Source organism: Drosophila takahashii, chromosome 3R, assembly GCF_030179915.1.
Source record: "Drosophila takahashii strain IR98-3 E-12201 chromosome 3R, DtakHiC1v2, whole genome shotgun sequence".
Taxonomy (NCBI): domain Eukaryota; kingdom Metazoa; phylum Arthropoda; class Insecta; order Diptera; family Drosophilidae; genus Drosophila; species Drosophila takahashii.
This window is the reverse complement of record NC_091681.1, coordinates 29,780,683-29,800,966: the sequence shown is the minus strand read 5'-3', so window position 1 is coordinate 29,800,966 and position 20,284 is coordinate 29,780,683. Positions and strand designations below refer to the sequence as shown.

General features: G+C 39.9%; 1 protein-coding gene across 1 annotated transcript in view; it reads left to right on the top strand.

Moving 5' to 3' along the window:
• Positions 1-20,284, top strand: part of LOC108065352 (extracellular serine/threonine protein CG31145) — a 68,330-nt gene that overhangs the window by 7,728 nt on the left and 40,318 nt on the right. Inside the window, exon 4 of the mRNA XM_044395744.2 lies at positions 8,695-8,725. The gene's annotated coding sequence lies outside the window, so the exon portion shown is untranslated. The remainder of the gene's footprint in view (positions 1-8,694; positions 8,726-20,284) is intronic.

Here is a 20,284-nt window from a genome sequence, read left to right as displayed (position 1 = left end):
AACTGCATTGACCGTTAACGGAGCATCGGAATTTCATCTTATATTGTCAAGATTCTTTCATTAACTGGCCATACAAAGTACACATACATCGCATATCGTGTGGTATCGAATCATTTGAGTGCATGATTAATCAGAAATATAATTTTAACAGGCCGCCTTGATGGAAAAGTGAAAATCATTGTGCGATGTGTTTGCAGCTTAAGCTAATGAAGCGCATTAAACGGAGCAAGGCAGAAATACAGGGAGAGTGTGTGTGTTTGTATCTTGAAGATATAGATACTTGGCCAGACTTTGGCTGCTGCCATTGTTGGTTTTGTCAGCTTGTTGTCTGTGTTCTCCGAGCCAGTGACACAGAACGCCACACAGATACTCGAGCAAACATACAGAACATCTGGGGAGGAAAGTTCGGTTCTGGTCCGCTCGGAAAGGTTAATGAGTTATAAAACTTATGGCACTTACTTTGTTTAGTGTAAACGATACGCATTATTAAAATGCCTTTATGTGTCTCTGGGTCTCCGTTGTATTTCGTTGGCTGTGTGTAATTTTCCTGTGTCAGATATAATTTGGCTTTAGTAGACTACCGCTACAGATACATATACAGATACAGTTTGTCTTTATGCCCGATGCTTTCTTGCGGCTTTTGTTACGCTTTCCAGAACATGACTCTGAATTTTCGGCACAGCTTTCGTTCTTGTCTAATTCCACACGGCAGCAGCTTTCTTAACTGATGAATGAAGACATCTGCGAACGGTCGCCTGTGGAAGAAAACCTGGCTTAAATGGCATTTAAAGAGCAGAGCGAAATGGCCCCAGAAACTGTGTCAAACCTTTTTGGATAGAAGTGCAGAAGCCGAGCAGAAACAGAACTGAAACAGAAACAGAACAATGCCAGCGAGAATGGGGGCCAACAAACGGGGCAGCATTTAGGCAGTCAAAAGGTTGCAAACACAAAAGCGTAACTGTGCAGCCAGATTCTTTAGCTTCTTTCGTGTCTTTATATTTTCTTGTTTTTTTTTTGCTTTTTTTTGCAGGTTGTAATTAAATCTTATAGAATGCCTGGGCAGACGAGAAATAAGGCAACACAACACTGTTGTGGCTCTCCACCTTTCTCCCAACGTGCGTTTTGCCTCCGATTGCAGCAACATCGTTTTGGCCATGCTTGAGTTGCCCCTACAGTACTCTTTATTATTACTCTCCTTTTTTCGGCTTGGGGTTTGGGTTTGGGTTTCGGCTTTTGCTTTTCTGCTATTTTTTCGGTTCTGAAATACCCGTACTTAAAAAGGCAACAGCCCGACCGCATCACAGCCAAAGCCCAGCCTTAAAATATCCACACTTAACAAGCGCAGCTGCAGCTCAGCCCTAAGTGGGCGTGGCCAGAGGTTTAACCCCTGCCATCCGTCCACCCACACCTGACCCCCACACCCCCTATTTTTTTCTATTTTTTTAGAGTGTGTGGCAACAAAGGGCAGACAGGGGGCCACCTTGAGGTGCCACTTTCGGCCGAAGTCAATTCCAGTTAGGTTTACCTAATGAGTAATGGTTAGAGGTGTCTTTGCATACCCTAACTTGAATAACGTATAGCTAAAACAAGAAAAACTAAGTGTTAACAAAGTTGTTGAAAGAAAAATGATTAAATTGGTTCATTTGTTATTCGTTTTTGTTTATTTTGCAGTCTTTGAAAATAATTTTGGCTTCATAAATTGTTCCCTTAGTTAAGGTAATAAGTTTTCATTCCAATTATGTGTCAAAATGTCAAACTTGATATATGATGATAGTGGTTAAGTAAAAGCACATTTGTTATTATTAGCTCAGGGATTTACCTATTCATATATAACTGGTTTTAGCTAATGAGATTTTTGTATTTCATCTTTATTTAACTTAATAGGAATTCAGGCAGAATCGTCTTGTTTTAAATTTAAAAATTATTCTACTTTTTATAAATATAACAAATAAAAATTAAATATTAATTGTTTAGGGTATTTATAACAACTGATTCCCCATAAAATCGTTTCTCCAAGTGTGTATTCGGTGAACTTCATTGGCTGTGACCATTAACCCATCAACCAGATTGAATTGTAATGAAATTGCGTGGTTTGTCAACTGATGAGTTGGTCGTCAAAGTGTTTTATTTTTGGTCAACTCAATTGAAATCAACCCAAATTGGATTAATGAAGATGGACAGAGGATCTATGTCTGGGCTATAATTAAACTACAAATTTAGCACCAGCCTTTGTCTGACAAATGCCCAGACTTTTGTCTAGTTTCAAGCACTTTTCGCTAACTTGTGCCTATTTATTTCACTTTGAATTTCCAACCAGCTGCAGCTAATAGATGCATTTACAAACTGACATTCAGTGCTGAAGGCCTTTAGGTAAGCAAATTTATTGGGCCATTAAGAGCATTGAATTTCAAAGTCAAAATCGAATTCAAATTACCTTTCTCCATTGACCGAATGCATTTGTTTGGGTGCACCGGAAAAAATTCCAGGGCTTGTATAACCAAAGTTCACAGAAGTTCAGGGATGCGGAATTAATTAAAAGACTTTTGCAGAAAATGAGTTGAGCATAATTTTATTCTTTTGAAATTTATTTTTTAATAAGACATTTCGCTTTGACATAAAAATGTAGAGCTATGCAAAACAATTAAATTTATCTTCTGTGTGGGCTATCCGCAGTGCGTTCGAATTCTCAGATAGAAATGCACTTGGCTAATAATTTGTTTAGCTCTCGAAAGCTTTCCCTGCTGCTCTGATGTAATTACGCCTGTTGTGGCCATTAAATCTTTATTTACAAACACTTCTTCGGCAACTGAAAGTATTCTAGTAAAATTCTGGCAAATACCTAGAATTTTAATTCAATGTTGAACTTTTGAAATTCGAATGCTCGATACTCGACGCAGCAGAAACTATGAAACAATAAAATTTTATTGAGAGATAGAACGGCAGCTAGTAGCTATAAATGTGTCCGGCCAGCGACACTGACATACAGATATGGCAGATGCTATATAAGCAATATATGTTGTTCGAAATGTTCGATTGAGTATATCGCATGATATGCCGGGCAAAAAGCTGATTGTTTAGCATTGTGTTTTTGCTTTTTGTTTGGCTTTGCTGGAGCGTGACGCGACCGAGCTAAAAATTAAATTTTCCAAAATGCATTACTGCAATTCCATCTAAAGCTGTACAAATTTCTTATAAAATATATTTTATTGCAATTTCAGTTACAACAAAAATGCTGATTGCCTGCAACTTCCGTTGCGGATTTGGTTTGCAAAAAAATGAGGGGAAAAAAAACAAAAGTGCAGAATGTCGATAAATGTTGAAAATAAAGTGAAATAAATGCACTTAACTGCTGCTCGAAACCAACTGAACACTGAACACATGAACAGCACTCGAAAGGCGAGCAGCAAACTTTTGTTGATTCGAGTTGAGTTTCATTTCGGATCTGGCCTCTTGGCCAATTCACATATCCACACATGTGTTGGCCCGAAACATGCCGTAAAATTAATTTTACGCACGGCCTCGAATCATGACCAACTGAACATTATAGTTTATTTTATTTCTGCCGAAGAAGCTTGAAAAGTTCATTGAGTGATTTGGTTGGTCGATGTTGATGGGAAAACGAAACCCTTTCCACACCGATTCCCTTCAAGTGTAGGGTATCCAATAGTAATTGAAAGTTTGCAGAAAATGTTATTGCATTAATTAAAAAGGAGATTATTTGAAAACAAAGGCGAGTAGATTATGTTCATTATGCTGATAAACTCTGCGTGCCTGCCTTCTTGGTAAATTATTTTTAAATAACCGAATTAGACCAATCTTTTTTTGGGTCTGTTTTGGGTCTGTTCCAATTTAAAAATAGCCGCCCTATTTATAAGGCACCCCCATTATTATTTGTATTTGTTACCACAAAGTTGCTGAACAACAAATTAATTCAAAATTGAATTTTCGGTTTCCGTGGTCAATGGAAAATGGATAGATAGAAGCGAGAGGCGAGAAAGCGAGATGGTTTACTTGTAGAACAAAAAAACGCAATTGTTTGCTTTTAATTATGAAACCGCCACCAAGGACTGAAGCTGAACGAAGCTGATAGAGCTCAGGTTTCTTATTTCTGTTTTGTTTGCTATTGCCGTTGCCGTTGCCGCTGCTACTGGTGATTTGGCTGGCGCTTCTGCTGTTTATCAATTTTCAATATTGACCTTTGGCTGTATTGTCTTTGTTTTTGCTCTTACTCTGCTCTTTTTTCGTTTTGGGTTTAGTTGGGCCACATTAAATATACACACAACAGCGCCGGGCCACCGATTGCGTTGTGTTTGCCTTTGCGGTCGCTCATACTCGCTCTTCACACCTCTTCTTCTGGCCACCTGGCGGGGACTAGGGGGACTAGTGCGATAGTACGGGGCGATAGGAAGAAATACACACAAATATTTGCGCTATGCAAGGTGACATTTTTCGGGGCTTCTCTGACACTCTCCCTGCTCTTTTTTCATTTAGCAGCTCTTAATAGGGGGGCTCCAAGTCGATTGGACTAGGGCATGGGTACAGTGGGCACCAGCGAAGGGTATTTGGATTACGGGTTGGATATACCTTTTTTAAAGACCTTTAAAATGTTGTATTCATTAACTGTAGGTTATTATTATTTTAATAGAAAAAACTTAGTTATTAAATTCTTAGGAAATTTGAATCATTTATTTTTATTTTTCATATTAAATCATATTTTATTGTGATTCCTATTAATTTTTAAATAATATTTTATTGTGATTCTTTTTAATTTCTTAAGCATCAGAACAGTTAAAAAATATGCATAATTCCATTGAATTCTAAACAAGTGCAGGGTATCAGATATCCTACAGATATGAACCTTATCTCTATTGCTATTTTTGTTTAGCTTATGCCGAAAATAAAATTGCTGTCATGTTGTCAATTGAATTGGAGCGTCGGTTTCAATTTCTAGACAGTCTGCAGACTCCCTTCCTTCCGCTCGCCATATCTCTCTCTGGTTGCCCTGGTCTAATTTAATTGCAGTGCAATGTCTGAATATATCTCGATAGATACATGCATGGGGGAATTCGCACAACTGCACACAGAGCGAGCGTATGTATTAATGCGTAGATATTTTCAATGATTGATTAGTCACAGGAAGTTTAAAGTCGATAAGCGAAGTGCACTTAACCCAATTAGCTGCACAAAAGGCGATAAAATAATAGCATTTAATTAAATTTCATTCAGCGTGGATTGTCAAGTTTTGAATTAGCCAGCCATTTGTCGGCCAGCTATTTGTTTCAATTTCCTTTTTATCGGCGCCGTGGAAAATCAGTTCTGCTTTTGCTTTCTAATGACTTGCGTTTCAATGAAAGTTCAATTAGCGTGTGCACAGAGCGAAAGTTTCTGCAACACACAGCAAAGAAAGTGGAGAAAAGAATAAAAGACCAAAGGCGGAGAGAAGTAAATATATTTGGTCTCACTTAAGGGCTTTTGTCCTCCTCGGTCATCGGAATTTTCTCCGCTTTTTATTGCTCATTTTCCTCTTTTCCCGTCGAATTGAACACAAGCGGATTCTTTTGGGTCCTCATTAACATTTATTTGGCCCTGCGGCAGGCCAGCTGAAAAAAAGGATGTGTCCTCCCACATCCGCCAAACGGTGCAAGTTCAATCTGAGTTTTATTGAATTCATTAAAAGCATTGCACACTTTCCACTTGATTTTTATTTATTTTTTTTCTGGTTCTCTCGCATTTTTTGTTGTATTTTTATTTTTGGCTTTGCTGACACTTAAACAATTAAAATGGGATTTTTAAGGGGAGTGGGCGGGGTTGGGCGTACTGCTCCTGATCTACGCCCCTGGCACACATTGCAATTTCGCTGGCAAGCAAAAAATACGCAAAAACTATATGGCATGAATGTATTTAAAATGTAGCCATCTCTTGTCTGTCTGTTTCTGTTTCTGTCTGTCTGCCTCTCTCTCCAAAATGCCATGTCGTCTGTGTGTGCAGATTTGGTTTGCAGATTGTATTTTTTTAAATTGGTTTATCCGTTGTTATTGTTCAAATTTTTTATTTCATTTTCTCCCTTTGGGATTGGGTGTACAAATGGCATTCTTTGTCTGTTTCATTTTGTCAGATCTGGCCGTAAGTTGTATGAAATTGTCACACGGGTCGTATGGGTGATATGCAAATGAATTTTTAATAGAGGTTTGAGATAGAGCCATTACACAGGTAAATGCAATAATTGCCATGTTATGTGTTTAGTTAGGCAATAAAGGGTTATTTCGGTTGGTTAAACAAAAGGCATTTTCCCTTCATAGGCTTAGGCTTATTTTTTTAAATGCATTTCAAAAGAAACTAAGAAGCTTAATAATATTTATACAAACTAGAAAGAACATGGTATTTTCTATTGTTTCTGCCTTGGTAAAGATAAAAAATCACAAGAATATGCTTAAGTTCTCAACTTAAAGTCTTAGAATATATACATACCATATTTTTGATAAGAGTGCGGACAAGCATCTTACGCAAACAAAAAGCGATTTCTAATTTTACCTACTCGGAGCTTAAGAATATTATTTTTTGTGTTCCTGGTACCAAAGAATATTTAGCTTACGTGAGATTGTTTACCAAAAAAAAAACTGTTGTATTGCGCCTTCTCTCCTTTTGTTTTCCGCCCTCTAAATAATTTTTCGAATATAATCAATTTATGGTTTGCCGTTTTTGTGGTTACCTTTGCTGATGTAGAAAAAAGTGTCACAAATTGCTGATGTTAATAAAATTTAATTAAAGTGAAAACAAAGTCAGCCCATAAAGCGATTACGATAAACTGCTTGATGAAAAAAGTGAGAGAAAAATGATAAAATGACATAAAATTACCGGCAAAACAAATTGAAAAATTATTGCAATTTACCATAATTGGTGGATAACTTTCAAGTGCTTCGGTCATCTCTCGATAGTAGTTCTGTTTTCTTTTTTTTGTTATCCCTTTAGCGCTGTTCGAATTTATTGATGAACATTTGAGAGTAATTTACATGACATGTTATTGTTTCTTTTTGCATATTAAAACCCACTCTTTTTATGTGCGGCAATGCAAATCAATTTCGGTGTGCGCAGAAAAGCGATAAAGCCATTTGCATGGCAATCTTTCCTTTGTTGTTGTGCACTTAAATTTTAATTAATGAATTTGTTATCGTTTATCGTCATGGTGACAGCAATTGTTGCCATTTCCATTTCCACCTCCACTGCCATTTCCCCAACCCAGCTGCCGCTGATAGCATTTTCTCCGGGCAATCTAATTGCTGGGTGCCGTTCTGTAGCCTTTGGTGCTTCTTCGTCCTGTTTTCTGCCATAGCCATTGTCTGTCAAAAATTTGACAAGTCACGCGAGTGAGAGATGGGCCAAAGCTCTTGGAATATGGGTTAATATTCACCTATGAACAGGCAGCTAATGGTTTTTGTATCATCATCAAGGTGCAGGAAATGATGCCAGAGTTGACAAAGGTTAATTGAGACCTTCAGGCGACATTTTAAGGATTAAGCCAATCGTTTTCAGGGTGGGTAAGTAATTGCGTAATGAAAGAAAAGCAATTAAAATAGATTTGAATTAAATTCGGATTTTATGGGCATTTAAAATAGTTACTTCCCATATTTTACCATAATAAAATATTTCTCCAGCATGAACTTTGTTATTTCTCTACAAGTATTATCTTTTACAACTAACTAGCCTTATATAAGTGACTAATTTTAATTGCAAGACCCTCTTCAGGGTGCAAGTGTCGCATGTCAAAGGCCACTTGAAATTTCGCTGGCCACACTGAGGTAATTCAGCTCAAAGAGCAGCCTCTCTGGTTTCGCTTAGGCCTTCTTATTATTTTTATGGCGTTTTAATGGCTTAATTAAACAATTAACCGGGCGGACCACGATAGTTCAATTATGTAAGCAGTTTGCCAAGATGCCAACAATTAAAAGTTCATTAGAGCGCAGCAGCAGCAGAAGCAGCGGTGGGTTTGTGGGCTTGTGGGCTTGTGGGGGGAAAAGCCGAGAAAAGCTGAGGAAAGCTGCATAAGCAGCACAGCTGAAGTTGTTTTTGCCTTTTGCGGCTACAAAGAATCTAATTGTATATCAAGTGCAAGTGCAATTGTACAAGTGGGTTAAGCGGGGAGGGGGAGGGCGGCTCTTCTGCCCCAATGAATCGAGCAGAGCCGGCAAATACAAACACAAACACAAGCACAAGCAGCACGTTGGGCGCTACTTGTAAACTAATTCAATTAACGTCTAAGCCGCTTAACATCATCAAGTGACCCAGTCTCAGAGAACAAGAACCCCAGAACCTCCCACCCATTGGGGCCCCTTTTAAGCCGCTTTAAAGAGTGACCCACAACTGGTTGAAATTAATGCACATTATCTAAATTAGCCAGGTATGCACTTAAAGTTCTCTAATGTCCGTTGTGCAATTCCCGATGCCAACCGGTAACCGGTTGCTAAATGAAAACATTCAAAAACCCCAGCCCAAACCCAAACCCGAAGCCAAACTCAATCTCAGCCCGGTGTCACATCAAGTGCATTAAACTGGTTTTGCGGTTTCTCCCCAGCTCAATTGTAGGCGGAAGTTGGCAACGAAAACAAACCAAAACCGAAACTGGGTTAAGCAGTTAATCAAAGCCCGCCTGGCATTTGCATATTAATCAAGTTTACAATTTCCCTGTTCTCTTTGCAGACAATTCCCCGAAGAGACATTGAGGGTTAAGGTGAGTGAAGTGGGAATTTGTTTTTGATTTGCAACCTCTTATCAAAATAAAACACAAACACTGACAGATATTCCCCCATCCCATTATTTACGGCAAATTTTCACACAATCCGTTTCATCAACAAGCCCCTGATAATTGGCCAAAGTCTCGTTAAGGCCCGGTCATGTGCCGGGGTTCTAATAAAAAGTAATATGTTAACCCTACAGACTTTATGTGGGGTTCATGGCCATTCTGTTTTTTGGATGTCAGACGGGGCTTTGCCATGTCACAGTCGAATAAAAAACACTACAAAAATATTCCAAACTGTAAAAATATGTACGAAACCTTTTGTTTCCACACCTCTCGCATGCAAATGTAAACACCTTTGCTAAATATTGATCCAAAAAGCGAAGAAAAAATACTGCGAAGTTAGCAACAAATAGTCGATGGATAAAATGCAAATACAATATAACGTAACATGTGCAAATTGTGTAAATTAACAACAAAACAAGATGAAGTGGTTGGCAATTAAAAAAAGTAAAGTTTATTGATGGCAACTTGTAGATGAATTGAAAACTCTTCACACACATCACTTGTTGTATTTTTAGAATCGTGTAACTAACAAATTATTACAAAAATCAAGATTGCATCTTTGTTGATTGAAAATTTGTTAGCCCAATATTAAGTAAGCCGTCTTCCCCGAATTCGTGCTTGACTGTAACACTCGCCAAAATAAAAAAAAACATTCATTAACAAATTTCCTAAATTTGAGAGCAAATAAACTTACCTTTACTTAGCACATTTGCCTAGATTTTTGTGGCTGTTTTGTCAATTGGTTAATATTTGTTTATAAAAAACTATATATACGCCTTGGGCCAATAAAGCGGTCGTAAATTGGGTTAAAATTTGACGAAACCCGTCTCCGGATATTATTCTCCTGCGTATATGGATCATGCATAATCAATGACAACATTTGTGCCAACAAGAGTCGCAAATAAACATTGTTGAATTTGCTGTCTCTGTTTGGCTTTGCATATTTTAGCAGGGGGCAAGAGCTAAGTAAATGTTTGCCAATGGCTCACAGCCCACCGGATACTGGGCGAACCGAGCGAGCACTCTGGATCTTTGTTATCTAATCCGGCCAATGCACATGAGGCCCGGGACTTCAAAGCGCTGATAAAATATTATGTGGGCATAAGGGCTCAATTTTCCCAGAAATTTAAGGGGGGGCTCCTTCCTAATTGCTTATATATCAATCACACAAAACTATTTACACCAAGTGCTATAAGCTATCAAATGCAAATTGCTTATCACAAAACCCCTAATTAATGCCACAAATGAACAAATTGCCATGAAACTGAAAAAAAAACGAATAAAACCTATTCGATTTAAATGCGATACAATTAATTATTGCTCTGCTAGCCAACGTAGCTAACCCATGAAAATCAATAGTAAACAATTCCGAATTATTCGAGGGAATGAATAAACATTTGCTCATATTATTTGCCTTTTGAAATGGCTGCCGCTGCCATGGCGTATACGCAATTTTGGCCAAATGTAAATACGGAAAAATCTATTTTTGATACCGAGTGCAAGGTGGAATTGCATTTGAAAGCTGTAAATGTTGTTAATTATTATGCACATTTGACCCACATTTTTGGGCGACACTGATCGAAGGGGGAAATGTCAAAAAGGAAGTTGGCAATTATGAGCTTACAATAGAGTTTTTGGCAACATTTGCCATGTGGCATTGTCCAGCCAGCTGATTTATGCATGCCATTGTACACTCTCATTATTGTTGTTTGGCTTTCGATGGGGGATCAGTTGGGGGAGGGGAGGGGGTGTGTGTGGGATTACCGGAATTCAAAATGAAATTCCCAGGAGCTCTTACCAGTTTATTCAAATTTCAAATGCTAAAACCTTTGCCACAATTGACACGCTTTTGGCTGTGCGTGCTTACACTGGGAAAAATGTTGCATAGAATATTTTTTTTGGGTTTTAATTAACTTATTATAGCTAATAGTCCCATTATCCTGTCTCAAGTTCCGCTTAAATATAATATTCTTCGTTATAACTGATTAAGCAGACTTTTAATTTTATGCAACTTTTTCTTTCGGTCTATAAACGTTATCTCACACGCACGCATATTTGGCAAATATAACCCCAACTTCCCCCTAAAAATTGAGTGGAGCCGGAAACTTTTAGCGTTTGCCGAAAATTGAAAACGTGTGCAAGAAAACTAATTTGATGAGCAAATATCGCCCGGCTAGGGAGGAACTTTGCTTGTAGTAAATTCGTTACATATTTTTTTCCCCCATCTTTTAGTTCTAGCAGATAGTTGGATTGCGATAAAAGATATTTGTTTTTACTCTGTCGGTGGCGCTGGCGGAGTTTTGCAGTGATTTTCGGCTCAATATGTTTGCAGGGGGAATTATGCTGATTGCCTCGCGTGCAGATTCTTTTTATGCAAATGTTACGTGCGCAGAATGGCGGCGGTTAAAGGGAAGGGGAAATGCTATGCCGAAAATTAAAAACCCAGCCAAATTATGCAAATGAACTTTGGTTCCCAAAGGTCAAGCAACAACAACAACAACGGCAACCGGGGAATACAAGGTAATTAAGCCATTTGCTTTGAGCCTCGACACTGCAATTAGCAGCGAGCTTTCCTCCCCTGGTCAACCTCCAGCGAGTCAGCCCCTTTCCGAATTAAAATGAAGGTGTCAACGTATTTGGCCGGCTTAAATTTTCCCTCGCAAATAAAATGAAGCTGAGAAAAAAACAGAAACAAGACTGCGGACGAGAGAAAAAATCGCACTAAATGTACGGCAAAAAGCATTAAAAAGCTTCGGCCGGGGAAATATGCAAATTTTATGACTCCGACATTGAAACGTGGCCATAATTGGGCCAAAAGTCGGAGTCAAAGTTTGAGGTTAGAGCTTTTGTCTTTCCGACCAGATTTGGCCTGTTCTGTTCCTCTTGTTTTTGTTTTTGTTCCGAAACCCCTGCAGGAAGCGCATAATTAGCTTGGCCACGTTGGTTGCATTTATTGCCGCTTGTTGGCAAAGTTTGCCCGGAGTTTGGTTAATTTTTTGTGCGGGTTATGCCTTTGTTGTCATTGAGTTTTTGGGTCGGCTAGAAGTTTATTGCTTTCGCTTTTTCAAGGAGTATTTTGTTTGAGTTTCGGCAAAAAGCCGGCAAACAATCCTTTGTAAACTTAAATAAGTCTTAGGTTTTGCGGCTCTATGGTTTTTGCCTTCACATGTCAAGTTGCTCTGGATTTCGATTTGCTCACCAATTTATTTCTTATGACCTAAAAAACACTTTTATAAATAAACTAGGTGACCACTTTATTTCTTAATAAATAAATATAATAATGAAATAAAGTGATTTGCGATAAGCAGAGCTGTCAGAAAATCAAAACCGATAAGCAAAAAACCCATATGACCAATAGCTATTTATGAAATTGATCCCCTGAGACACTTTGCATTTCAAAACGAAAATTGTTGAAAACAATTATTTGTATGCCTATTATAAAACAAACAACAGAAGCTAAAACTTAAATTTTAACGCCTCGCAAAAAAAATATTTATTTGCCAATTAATTATACCTTGAAAATAAATCCCAGATATTTCCAAATATTTTCTCACCTAAAGTAAATTTTGTGGAGCGAAAATATTGGATGATTTGGTAAATATTTCATCGCCCCATATCCTCTAGGCATTCCAATTATCTGTGAAATTGACTACAAAACGTTCCACTTGGCTCCACTGGCTGTCGTCCCAGGGAAGCAATTTGCGTTCCGAACACTTTACAAGTTGGGCTGTCTTTACCCATCTACCCGTACCCATGCTCGAACACCCGACCATATTCCTGTGTATATAACCTTTTAAATCTGCGTTGTCACTAGCCGAGACACACACACAAAGGGAAAAATACATAAACTGTCATAAAGTAGCAATAATAATCCTTGAGCCTACGTCGAGAGCGTTTTACTGAATTTTTATTGACTCGACAGGCGAGGAGAAAGCAGGGAAATCAGGGAAAGGGAAAGCTGAGGGAAAGGCAGCCAGCCAGGCAGTCAGGCAGTCAGCCATTCAGACATCAAGGCATCCAGGCATCCGGGCGGGCCACTTCAGCTGTCAGGACAACAAGGACAAGGACGGCAGGAGCAGGAGCAGGAGGAGGAGTAGACAATGGCTCTGGGCCCAATAAAGAGTCGTCATCATAATTTCCCTTAGCCCGAGACACTAAAGTGGCGAGATTCGGCTGGAATCCGGCCGAAAGCCAACTAAACCGAAAGTAAAAGCCTGGCCGTAAATGCCCGCTGTTTCAGGCACATAATTCGCACATTTTGACACGGCTAATGGGCGTGGCAATCTCGCTCGGGCACCACTGCGTATGCTTAATCATTATTTGGCCTGCGGTTCGGCAACTTCTTTTGTAACATCATCATCATCCACTGGCCCGAGTGTTGATTTTTATTGTTAGCAAAATTATTTTTTAATTAAATTTTTACGACACGCGTGCCCCGCAGAAAAAGTGAGAAAAGAAGTCCCAAATGGGGAGCGGTCAAAACTCGAATCTTGCGGCTGTCCCACAAAACTTCTGGCTGGATTTTGTTTTTTCTGTTATTTGTTATGGTCTTTTTTGTGTGTTTTTTTTTGTTTTTTTATTGAGGTCTGGGCGAGAGTGTTTTGCCTGTCTGGTCGCTGCGGGCTGCTTGGCGTGTTTTCTGCATTTCCCTGCACATTGGCGCAAAACAATTTTCGGGGATCGGTGGGGGGCGGCCAAGCCCCAGCCCCGTGGATCCCCTCTCGACACCCGAGACTGTAAATACATTTGAACCCTTTTTCACTAGTCTCCTCTTTTTTTCCAGACGCTTTTCCAATTTAATTCTTTTTGGGTTCTTTTAAAGGCACTGCCTGGGTTATGTGGGCGTGTGAAATGCTCGACAAAAAGGGACACGCACATTGTTTGATTTTGCTGTGAAGTCCTTGGAGCATTTTCACTACGAAGTGGCTCTGTCAGCGATGAAATCATTGGAAATTCGTGACGAAAGGAATAGGATTTTGTGCTTCTTGGAAAGTGTGTGCTCTTTAGGTTCAGAGAAGTAAAATTTAAGCGAGGAAATTGTTTTAAAATAATGCTGGGAAATTTAAAAAATGGAAAATAAATGAAAGTAACTAATATTTCTCCATTTTTTCCGTGTTAATTGTAACTCCTTATTTTCCCCTTTTTTTGTAGCGCATTCCCAGTTCGATTTTTATCCATTTCATATTTAGATTTTCGGCAGTCTCTGTTTGTTTATGGCATTTGTGATAGTTTTTCAGAGTTGAAACGAACCGAACGGAACCGGCCGTGCCTTTTATAGCTTGTTTCGTTTTTGGATCCTTTTCGCTTTGCTCCCTAACATTTTCACGCAAATCCAACAATTCCCTTTTTCTGCATTTTATACGTTTGCGAGTTTTGGGTTACTTTGAGGTCACAATGTATGGCTGGGTGGATGGGTGGTCCTGTGGGTCAAAGGGCCGACAACCCACCCACCCACGCACAAGCTGAAATACAAATAAATTCTGCAATAATGTTTGTCCACTCCATGACACACCCATTTGGGTGTTGGCATATTCACGTGTCCTCCGTCCTGTATATCCCTGTATTTTGTATCCCTGTGTCCTGTCCACCTCCCTTTGTCTGGACGAGAAGCTTCTTGGGTCCTCGCTATGTCCACTTTTAGTCCACTCGTAATGTCTTCAGCTCAATTCAATGGAAAATAATCGAATTTCGTACACATTACTTTGACATACAGAAAATTATGCAAATTGAAATTCAATTGATTGGAAAATGCGATGTTTTCGGAAAATATATACAAGTGTGTGTGTGTGTGTGCAGAAGTATGTGTAGGCACGACCTCACCCACAAGTTTTCCATATGTCTTGCCATTATGCCATATGAATTTGAATTTGAATGCGATTTGGCTGGCGGTCCCATGAATTTTGAATATGGTAAATAGGCCCAGAAATTATTTGGCAAAGCGGCAAAAATCTGTTTGCAGGCTTTATTCATTATTCATGGGTGCGTCCCGTGCCCCCAACTATAAACTACATAATGACCACGTTTATTTCTGATGAATTACATTTCCGTCTGTCTGTTGGTCTGTCTGTTTGCTTCCAACTTGGTTTACATCCATCGAACGGGGAAATCGGTTTACGGACTTTCGGCTTGCCCTTATTAAATCATTTTAATGAGTCAACCAAAGCCGGTGGAGTACGGCAGACAGCCAGAAAACCGCACTTGACAAACATTTCATTAATTCGCCACCGCCAGCCCTTGACAAACGTTCCTTTGAAGTTCAAATAAAGCCGGGACAGAGCTTAATGAAAAGGATGTGCCATTGCATAGATCGTTTATGGGTGGAGTCTGTTCGTGAACAAGGTGTAAAAATAAATTAAAAATTAGTCAGCTATTTTACAATTTAATTAGCAATGGAATCATGATGTAAAAAATATTGAATGACATTTAAATACCATAATTAAAAAGTACTAGCTATAAAACCGCATTAATAAAAAAGTTCACTTAAATTAGCATATTTAATAGGCTGACATCAGCCCCTAATAAATCAGCAATGTAATTGTTTAATGTCTCATTAAAATGTCCCTTTAATTTACAGCCAATTGTTGAATGGACATTTGCATAGAGCAAATCCATCGTCGCCATTGTCGAAAATTTGCATAAACAATCGCAATTGCCATTACCAGTCGGCTATCAGATGTCACATTAATTAGCCGCATAAACCTTTCCAATCCTTGGCTTTATCCCTTTTTTCTCGCTCGGCTTCAAAGGGATTAACGCTCGGGCCGAGTGTAAGCCAAAATAATTAGTGGGCCAGCCCCCGATGCTTAATGGTCACCATTCAGTCTCCAATCCCGGGCAACGCAAATACCACCCGACACCCGAAAAAAAAGAGAACCCAAAAAACACCAAATCTGCTGGGCAAATATTTGCGTGAGCGCACTTGAAGCGAGGTGAACCATTAATTTCAATTAATTTGATTTATGGCAAACTGAAAATGCCGGCGCCCTCAAATAGATTTTCACAATTCAGATTTTCTCCCGCCCTCCCACGCTTTTTATTAATTGTTTGGCATTTTGTGCGTGTAATTGGTGCGGTTAATTCTTACAAGCCGACCACGCTCTTTGCCCACCCACTATTGGGTGGAAAAAAAATTGCTTTGGTTTCCATTGTTAACTAATTAAGGTCAAACTACATAATGCCAATCATTTGTTTGGCGCCAGGCACTTGAGATTCTCCTGCTCGGCGGGAAATTTGCATTTCCAATGAACGTCGAACACAGCTGGGCGACAACTCGATAATTTCCAAATGGCAAATGGCAAAAGGCAAACAAACCGGCCAAAGGGAAAACAAACTTGGCCAAAACGTTTGCCTAATTTCGCTACGCCTTTTGGTCGTGTGGCAATTACACCTGGGCGGCAAAAGGGGGCGGGGGGAGTTGAAAGAGCGGCTAAAACAAATCATTTGTTTGCACAAGCGCGACAAAGCGAACTCTTGAACTTTTACGAAGCTTTAGCACAGTGGAACAAAATGGAAAGAAAAACTAGGTTTGTAATAAAAAATGTTTACAACAAAATGTTATATAAATTTAACAAAGAAACTTTAAAATAAAATACTTGAGGATCCTTTATTTCCTGCAAAAGTTATTAGGACCCCGAAATGTGTATCCTAAGCCCTGAAAAATTAAAAATGTTTCCTTACTTCGATAACCATTTTCCCTTATTTTGTACACTGTTCATCGGTGAGTTTGTTTTTCGTCGAAGCTACTGACTTCTTGTTCGCCTGTCCGGGACCGTAATTTTGTTGCAAGTCGCTCGGCCCATTAAATGCATTACGTTTTGTGTTTGTTTTGTTCGTTTGCTGCCTGGCCTGCCTTTCGGCTCGGGTTCGTGCAGCCCTGACAGCTGACAGTTGGCGGGAAATAACAAATAAATTGACAGATGACCTGACAATTGATTTCGTTACGTCTTGCCCCAATCCCAAAACACTCCGGAGTCTCCGGTCTCTGGAGGACCGGGCATCCGGCGGACCACCATCAAAGGTGGAACAAACTTGCACTGAACGAATGCAATTAAAATACAGCTGCTGGGAAATGTTATCAAAATGCAAATTGCATTTGTTTGCCGCTGGAAAAAGTCAATAACTGCCAGAGAAAACTAACAGGGGAAAATGGTTGGGTTGATGGTGGGCGGGTTGGCAGGGGTTGCCGTGCAAAAATATTCCGCTAAAAGTCTTCGGTACGGCGAGATACACGAATCGTGGCCACGCTGAGTGGTCATCCCCTTGGGCAACTCAATGATGGGGATGGCAACTCTGGCAGCGAAGTTTTCTATTTTTCCGCAGGCCATATCCCCATCCCCCAACCACCCATCCACCGTACACCCCACGAACAGTTGCCTCAACAAATAACAATTTCAATTTCGCGTATCGGGCGCGCAGCGTAAATTCAAATTTTGTAACTTCGGAGCCGCAGGACGAAGGCCGCCCAAAGGATCGATGGCTGGCGACAGTGAGCACAAACAGTTTTCGCACACGCTCCATTCCGAACAGAGGGAAATGGCCGCAGGGTGGCAAAAAACTAACAATAATGACAGCAAATCAATATCATTGTCAAGGTTCCCCGAGGGCCCAGCAACACCAGCCACAAAGTAAGAGTCTTTATTGTAATGCCCCCCTCTATACCTTGTCCCCCTCCGACGATTTCCCCGTCTCAGTGCCAACTTTTGGGAAACTATATGTGAGTGTGTGCGATTTGCATTTGCCCGGTTTTTCTGTTTTTCTGCTTTTCACGGTTTCGGTCCTTTTCATTTGGCGTTGGCAAACATAACGCGCACTTACGTTTACGCCCTTCGGATACGCTCACCTGCCACGCCCCCATATTCATTCACTTACATTCACAGCCGCCTCCCTTCTCGCATTTCCTTTCCCTTTTCCATTTTTACGCGCACACAGCAAGAAAATGAGATTTCTTTCAATATCTTAGCGTTGGTTTTGAATCTTGCTTTCAATTACTCTTTTCAATTTTACTTAATAATGAAATTCTGGATAAATGACAAAAAGGAAATCTAAATTAAATTTTGAATCGATATTCATTAAACTAACTCTTTAAGCTCGAAGTTTTATAAAATACTCATGAAATAAAAATCTTTATAATGTTCTGCACATTTTTTATTGTTTTAGATTTTTTTAATAGTTTAAAAACCATCTCGAATGAAATTCCAAATTATTTCTCTGCACTTAGAGACAGTCGGTTGTGCATTGCAATGCACTTGAATTGCAGTTGCAGCTGCACAAAAAATTGAGTGCGGCGAGAGAAAAATAAAACCCGACTCGATGCTGCCTGCATTTCAGCCACCGCACTGGTCAGCTAAGAGGGGTCAAAATGGGTGGGGGGATGGTTGGTTGGGGGTTTCGGGTTATCCGGATCCCCAAGGGAATGGAGACAGTGCGGCTGCTAACCCCTCGGACGATGAGTCCATCGCATATGTGCTGCTATTCAGTCACGCATTCATGCGGCAGAAGGTGCAATTGATTGCAGTTGCAGTTGTTTGTTTGTTTGTTTGCTTGCCGGTTGCTGGACGAGCACGATGTTGCTGGGTTTCTGGGTTTGCTTCTGGCTGCTGCTGCTGCTGCTCGTTTTTCCCGGCAACACAATTCCATTCAGCAGAGAGTCAGCAGGATGAAAAGTGTGCAAAAAGTTCACTTGAGTTATTGATTATGTTGCTTATCATATGGTTTTGTCGATGAACTCTTCGCCAGCTCAGATATCAAATAGGAGGTGGGAACTTAAAACATACACAGAAGTTGTGGCTTACAAATTGCTTTGAATTGTAGTTATGTAAATGATTTATAAACGTTTATTTAAATCTAAAATTTTTAGAGGATTAAGTGATGAATTTATTTATTGTTTTCAATTTGTTAATTACCAGCTTTAGGCAAATTGATTTGATTTAATAATAAAAATCAATTAAGCCTTTCAGGCTTTTAATTATTAATTGTTGGGAAGCTTTAAATAAATATGAATATTTAAGAAAATAATTGGGTAAAACTATAGCGTTGAAAATCGTGGATCGCTATTTAACACATATTCAGAGCTAAGAAATCCCTTTCAAAGGAGACTATTTCCTTACTTGCATGCTGCACATATATTTTTCCTTGCAGCCATGAGTTTCAATCGCAGCGATCAGTTAACTTTATGGGTCCATTGAAAGTTATCGCATATCAACGGAGCTATTTGCTCTTCCCGACTTGGTTTTGCATTTTTCGATAATTAAGCTCTTCTCCCACGCTCGATCTCGTGGATCTTGGATTGCGGACTCCTCGGTGCCTTGGAGCCCTCTTATGCAATGCCTCAAAATTGTTAGCTGATGTTGCTTGCCGCTGATGCTGCTGCTGCCGTTGATGCTGCAGTTGCTGTTGCCCAAGTGGCTGGTTGCAGCCTGGTCATGAGGCTCCCAGCGTTGGCACACATTGTTGCCTGCTTTAAGTGGACACACTGTGTCGCTTGCACTTTTCTTTAACAACGTTGCATGGGTCTCTTTACTCTTCCTGTTTTATTTCGCCGTTTTCTTTCCGTTGCTTATGACAAACGCTCCTCCTCAAACTCCCTCTCCCCCCCTGTGTCACATAATGCCAGCTTCCCAAGGTTTTTAAGAAAAAAATTGTCAAACAGCAACCGAAAACGCCACGCATGCCTGGGGGTAATTCGAGACTCAAAGTGTGTCGCCAAAGGTGGAGCCACCGACGCATTGTTGCCTCAGCCGAACAAATTTACAAATGCACGTGCGAGGCAGAAACTCAAAAGATGGAGACACCAGATGGTGAGAAGAGATATGTGGACGCACAGTCAAGCCTGCTTAATACCGAAACCTGGAATTTTGTTGCAGAAAATTAAGTTCAACATTATTTTATTTTAAAGATTTTTCTAAAGGCCTAAATAACCCAGACATACATATGTGTAAGCAATTTAAAAATCAAAAACTGATAAAAGTATTAATATATTCCAATACTCCACCAAAGAAGTACATTATCTTTAAGATGAGTTTGTTATGTGATATCTTTTGTGTTAATTAAAACATTTAATAATGAAAGATTTCTGCCATTTGCGATGTTCACCTACATGCTTGAACAAATAAGCCAACATTTGTAGCTACAACATTTTCAAGAAGTTTGATCTTATGTAAGCCGGACTGTTTTAACAAGTGTGTTGGTCCAAGTTAAACATGAAAGTGAAATCTTCGCATGCTACCTCGCTGCTTCCGCCGAGCGGCAGTCATGGGTTTACGTTTATTGTTACCTCTGCCACATGCAGCATTCCATCTGCAACATTGCTCTCCCCGAACCACCTCCCATTCCCCGTTCACCTTTCACTGGGACGTCAGCATTTAGTGCTAGGGCTGCTATTTGGGAGCCAAGTGCAGTGGCAGCAGTCATCGCTGACGTCGCCCGTCGTCGCCGCTCGTCGGTTGCCAAGTTGCACGTGAAATAAGTGAAATTGCAGCCCAGTGGCAG